We start from the raw sequence: 6000 nt of genomic DNA, 5'->3' as shown, positions 1-6000 counted from the left end.
AGGGAGGGAAGAAGGGATAAAAGAGTAACGATGTAAAGAAGCAGGAAAGACATGGAGAAGGAAAACCAGAGGAGGGGAAAGAAAGGATAGATTATGCTGATAAAATGGTTAAACCAAACCACCCCTGAGGTGTAGATTACTGACATTAGTAGCATAAAACAGATACCAACACATTTTCACACCAATTTGGGCTTTAAAGAGTAAAGTACTGTAGATTTAGAATTTATATTTGAATGCAAACAATGTAATTGTGCTCAGAGTTTAGCAGTCTGGAGTCTTTTTGTTGACACACGAGCGTAGAAAAATAATAGAAAGAAATAGAAAGGTTGCGTCCGAAATTCCACACTAACATGCTATTTAGTACGCTAAAACAATATGTGAGATAATTTAGTGTGTCCGAAACCTTAGTATGAAACCAATAGTGTGCAATTTCCGGTAAAATATTACAGTATGCAACGCTGGACACTAATGATGCCAACAATATACTGCCTACTGAAGCTTCAACAGACATTTATTTAAATGAAAATCTTTGAGATTGCCACTTTAAATGTTACTAGTTATCGAGTTTCCATACTTTCTAAGGACATGTGCATGTAAAACAAAAATTCCCAAACTTGCACATGATCAGTGCTAAACGTGTAAACTTGTTCTACAGCTCCAGAGAATCAATGTTACAGGGACAGAATAATGTTTGTGGATATTCACACAGCAGGTCCCCAACTTTATCTGACATTTTTTTTATTTTGTGGTGTTATCACTGGTTTGGCTCAGCCTCAGACGTCATCAAACAGTTTATTCACTTTAAAGATTATGCCAGCCCTCAATTACAATGAGGGAAAACAATGGGAGACGCCAGGTTCCAGAGTGACAATAACCATATGCTGTGTTGTGTGTGTATGTGTGTCAGTGCCTGCCAGCAGCATTACTCAGATGTCTATGTATACCCTGTTCTTCCCCTGAGATGGGGGGGGGGGGGGGGGGGGGGGGGGGGGGGTCTGGACTCTGAGATATAGACAGTCCACAGCAACACACAAACGAACATGGCTCTGCACACACGGGCCAGTTCCCTGGGCTCAGCAGGACGGACTGCTGTTCTGCTGCTATTCTCATATCTCTGACTTCAGCGCTACAGAATTTGGAGGAGAAAACAGCATCAACTTCCGTATGCTAACAAAACCACACTGTGCAGATACACGCAGATATACACACACACACACACACACACACACACAGAGAGACAGACTATGACAGCGCTTCCACTGTAGCACCAATGATAATACTCAATGACGTTTTTTTAGACCTTTCAGAACAAGCTGGAGGGCGGTATCTCTGTGACCTTCTTCCACTCTGGTTTGTTCAGTGTTTTTCTGAAGTCTATTGCAATAAGCCGGCTATTGCAATGGATGCGTGAGACGGTGAACTTAAAATCAGTCAAGATATAGATATTCAAAATTTCCTGACTTTATGATGTTGCATACATTTATGGTGCTTTCACATCAGGGACCCGGGCCCGGATCCGAGTACACTTGACCCCAAAGTCCAGTTCGATTGATTAGTGTGAACGCTCCGTACCGTACTCGGGCACGGTTCGTCGGTCCGTGCCCGAGTCCACTTGAAAAGGTGGTCTGGAGTACGGTTCATGTGTACTCGGGTACGGTTCGCATCAGGTGTGAAAGCCAGCCGTACCAAAACACGGAAGTAGACCCCTATTAAACGCAAGTAACGTTAGCAGTCAGCATCTTACTTTTTTCAACGCCGCCGATCTCCTCCAAAATCTGTATACATATAAAACTGTTTCATATCTATGTCTGTATCTGCGCGCGGCACGCGCCGACCTCATCCTCTGAACTGCACGGCCGTGGGTGACAAAGCAGGAAGGCAGGCGAGAGGTTCCTTAAAATATAAACAATAGTAGGTAGATGGGGTCGGGCATTGTTTATTATTTTATATAGCTAATTTAATAGTCTACCTCCGAAAAAACGAGAGCCGCTCAGCAAGCAGAGAGAGAGAGAGACAGCGGGGGGGAAACAATGTAGAGCCGGCATATTTTCACATCACATTCACATTTTAAACATCAAGAGTTTAATTCAACCAAACCAGAGTTGGTGATTGTTTGAAAGACTAACAACGACGGTTCGGATGAGTTTTATTTTGTTTCTGTGAAGTTTGAATGAAGTGTTTTATGATGCTCTGCCACTAGAACAGCTGATCTCAACATAAACAAATACATGTGGGTGATGACGCAAGTGTACTAGGGTACGGAACAACTTTACTAATGTGAAAGCTGAACGGAGAGGGAGCGGGGAGGGGGGGTAATCGTACTCGGGCACGGTACGGATCAATCGTACCTAATGTGAAAACGTCCTTAGAGATTTCATGACAGATGGGAATCTGCACAGAAGTGCAAACACACACACAACATACATTCATAGTTCTACTCTCTCCACACACTTACAGTATAATACAGTGAACTAACTCCAACTTCTCTAAAAACAACTCTTAAACCATGCGTGAGTTTTCTGGCACGACTAATGTTTATATTATTATTTCCGCCAGGAGATAATGAGATCCAGGGCCATCTGCCACTTTGGTGGACAAATAACACGCTAGGGATGGGACTAGAGAATCTGTTCCCACTGAGAAGCGGTTGCTAGTTGTCTGATTCCTTGGCATCGCATGCCTCTGTGATTCCTCTTATTGATGCTTTCCGTCAATAACACACGCACAATGACGCAACGCCATACGCATGCTGTATCATGTTTCAGTTTGTTTGGGACCGGAGTGATGGGAGAAAATGTTCAACAGCGTGGACTGAGGGGACGCACCCTATTTGTTCCTTGATAATGCTACATTGTGAACAACAAATCAGCGTTGAAATCGGCAGAAGGAGAGCTAGTAATGTCAGCTGTTAGCTGTTAGCAGCCGGTAGGCAGCACAGTCCTGCTTGGCTAAATAATGGAGCTACTAAGCTACCATTAACGGAGGTTCCATTGAGTTTGATGCGTTATGATGCGTACAAGCTCTACTCAGTAAATTCGTATATTGCAACATTATCGTGATGTGTTCAAATGTCATCTCCTAAAATTTAGTTTTTGGCAAGAAACTTGAATAAATACAGTTCGACGGACTTTGAGAGGTTAGCAGAAGTATACATGTATGACTACATCCGGTTTTCAAAAAAAGGTGTTAACAAAGGGAACTGTATATACATCTATAGAAATAAGATTGATTGGATTATATTCACCAGAAGTATAAAACTTTACATGTCCCTTATAAATTAAACAGAAAATACCACTAGTTTGTGATGGACAATGACTGATATATTTGACTTCAGTACATCTGACTACATACATGCCGAAAATCAAACATTTTACTGTATTCATTTAGAGATTTTCCAAAGTAAAAGTCCCTAGAAGTTTATGATTAATCTTTTTCCCATAGTCTAGTGTTAAAAAAGTTAACAAAAATCGCAATAAATCAAAATGCTTTTTTTTAATGTTTTGGACAGTGTGTTTGAGCAACACTCTGTAAAGCCATAAAAATGGTAATGTTCTTGATAACTGTATGTATATATTGTATATATACTATAAATTGTATTTATAGGGTCTAAAACTCCTCTTTGCTGAGGCCTTTTCAGCGTAGCACCAACATATTTAGCAATGGTGCCCGCATGGTTGACATAATCACCCTGAAGATTTCAGTTCAGAAACAACAGTTGACTAGATAAGCTGATGTGAGGATTTGAATAAATTGTCTTCTGAGGGGAAAATACATTTTCTTTTGTGATCAGAAGTCAGGCTTGGCGACACGACAGCACCCCAGGAGCTGGTAGGTTTCAATATCTTGCTCAAGGACACTTCACCAGCGACGATGATTGCCAACACAGGGAGTTATTTGGTTGAGGGATAGTCTCTCTCTGACCACTATGCCTCCGAGCTTCCTTTAAAAGGCAAGAAAAATACTGTTCCCTCTCTGATATTAGCACTAGCTAGTTATTTACTGGAGCCAGGGAAAATCCCAGAGCCCGCAACAGCCCGTCTGAGAGTCTCTACTTAGTTCTGCTATCCGACTTTAACTCTTCGTACCAGTCATGTCATTAACTATCTACTCCATGTATTTCTTGGAACGAGAAGTGAAAAGTCTCCTCACCATAAACTGTCCAGATTAAGATTATACAGTACATCCTTTATGTTCTGTTGGACAGTCCACTGATTATTTATCACCATGTTGGCTGACAACAATCACTATGAGCTCCTATCTTCTGTCTCTATCCCATTTTCTATTTGGATTGGGGTTTGACATGTGTTGACTAAATGAAACTGAGATATCTGCTATAAGACTCTGCTTGTCGTGTCTATGACACTTGAGTTTACTACTCACTGATATTCCACTGCTGAGAGACATACATATAGTTTTAAGATTTGAAGTAAAGTCGTATCTTGTCACAGGATGGCTCTAAATTAGGACTGTCAAAGTTAACATGCTTTTTATGTTGTAGTGGGCTCAGTTTTTTAAAGCTAGAAAAAAAAAACCCTAATGAATCCTTTAGTACCAACCATGTCATATTAGCCTGTCGCGAAGGAGGCTAAATAACGCTCCAAACTTATGCTTTATTTTGGCAATGGCCATTGTCAAAGGGGTCCCTTGACCTCTGACCTCAAGATATGTAAATGAAAATTTGTCTCCCCTTTACAGACATGCCCACTTTATGATAATCGCATGCAGTTTGGGGCAAGTCATAGTCAAGTCAGCACACTGACACACTGACAGCTGTTGTTGTCTGTTGGGCTTAAGTTTGTCATGTTAAAATGACAAACTATAGCCTAATTTTGGAGCGTCATTTAGCCTCTTTCCTGACAAGTTGGCATGACATGGTAGGTACCAATAGATTCCTTAGGTTTTATAGTCACTCTAGCTTTAAGACTGAGCCCTCTACAGCCTTTTAAAGACAGTAATCGGGATCACCGGCGATCCCGCAGGTTCAATATAATTCTGTCAAAATGAAAATACTTTGTAGTGTACCGCAGTGAATGATTGATTGTGCTTTTTGACAGTTTTTGTGCCATTTTTGCAGTATGTTTTACTCTCCATTCTGATTATTGTAAGTTTGGTATCGCAGACGTATTGCTAGTGTTTCCGTTAAACTTTATTTTGCAAAGAAAATGTTCTCAACACTTTTAGGAAACTCTTTGTGCTGCTTTTTTCTTGCCGTCTGTTGTCTCCGTCTGCGATGGCATATTGCTTTTACCCACTTTACTGATGAAAGTGCATCTTAAATCAGACACACACTATTTCAGGACACAAAGTATATTCTCAGGAGGTTGCCGGGATACGGGACAGGCAGAAATTAAACCAAAGTCTCTGAGAACATCCCTTGATGCCCTTTGGTGGTTGGAGCCTGAGCTGGCTCATGATGATAGCCCTAGCAAAACTGGGGTTTGTTAAGCATCTCAGGGTCAGGATCAAACACAAAAACATTCTTGTCGCACAGGAACACACAGCTACATTAACGCACTCTGCCACCACTAGAAAGTCACCAGCAACCGGACTGAATGAGAGACACTGCAGTCCTGATTGATACAATATTGCTCACAGCTTTGATTAAGTTGTACATAAGAAAGAGCTTACTGCTGCTACATGTAGGCTAGGTACAGCTGTTGCCATTCTATGCTGCGATTTCTCATTAACTCTAACCATTTAAAAATAAATTGTTGAGTCAAAATGTAACCATGTGATGTTTGTTTTAAAATGCAAGATTTAATATAAACACAAAATGTTGCTTCACAGTCTAGGTTCTGTTGTTTAACGTTGTCTAAATAACACTGTCAAAAATCACAAAAAGGAATCGTAACATTGTGGTTGACAGACATCATGCAATGCTGACAAGTACGGCTTAATGTAAACACAGCATCAGTTTGAATTTCAGAGGCCCTTCTACTGCTCGACTGAAAGAAAGTGTGTTATGACGTCCTGCGACTTACAGTACCCGACAGAACTTTG

The 6000-nt window shown here is 41.0% G+C and overlaps 1 protein-coding gene across 3 annotated transcripts in view; it reads right to left on the bottom strand.

The window, feature by feature from the left end:
* wwp2 (WW domain containing E3 ubiquitin protein ligase 2) overlaps positions 1-6000 on the bottom strand; it is a 59742-nt gene that overhangs the window by 30531 nt on the left and 23211 nt on the right. The window lies entirely within an intron of this gene.

The sequence above is a fragment of the Sebastes fasciatus genome, chromosome 4, assembly GCF_043250625.1.
Source record: "Sebastes fasciatus isolate fSebFas1 chromosome 4, fSebFas1.pri, whole genome shotgun sequence".
NCBI lineage: Eukaryota > Metazoa > Chordata > Actinopteri > Perciformes > Sebastidae > Sebastes > Sebastes fasciatus.
This window is presented reverse-complemented; position numbering and strand designations above follow the sequence as displayed.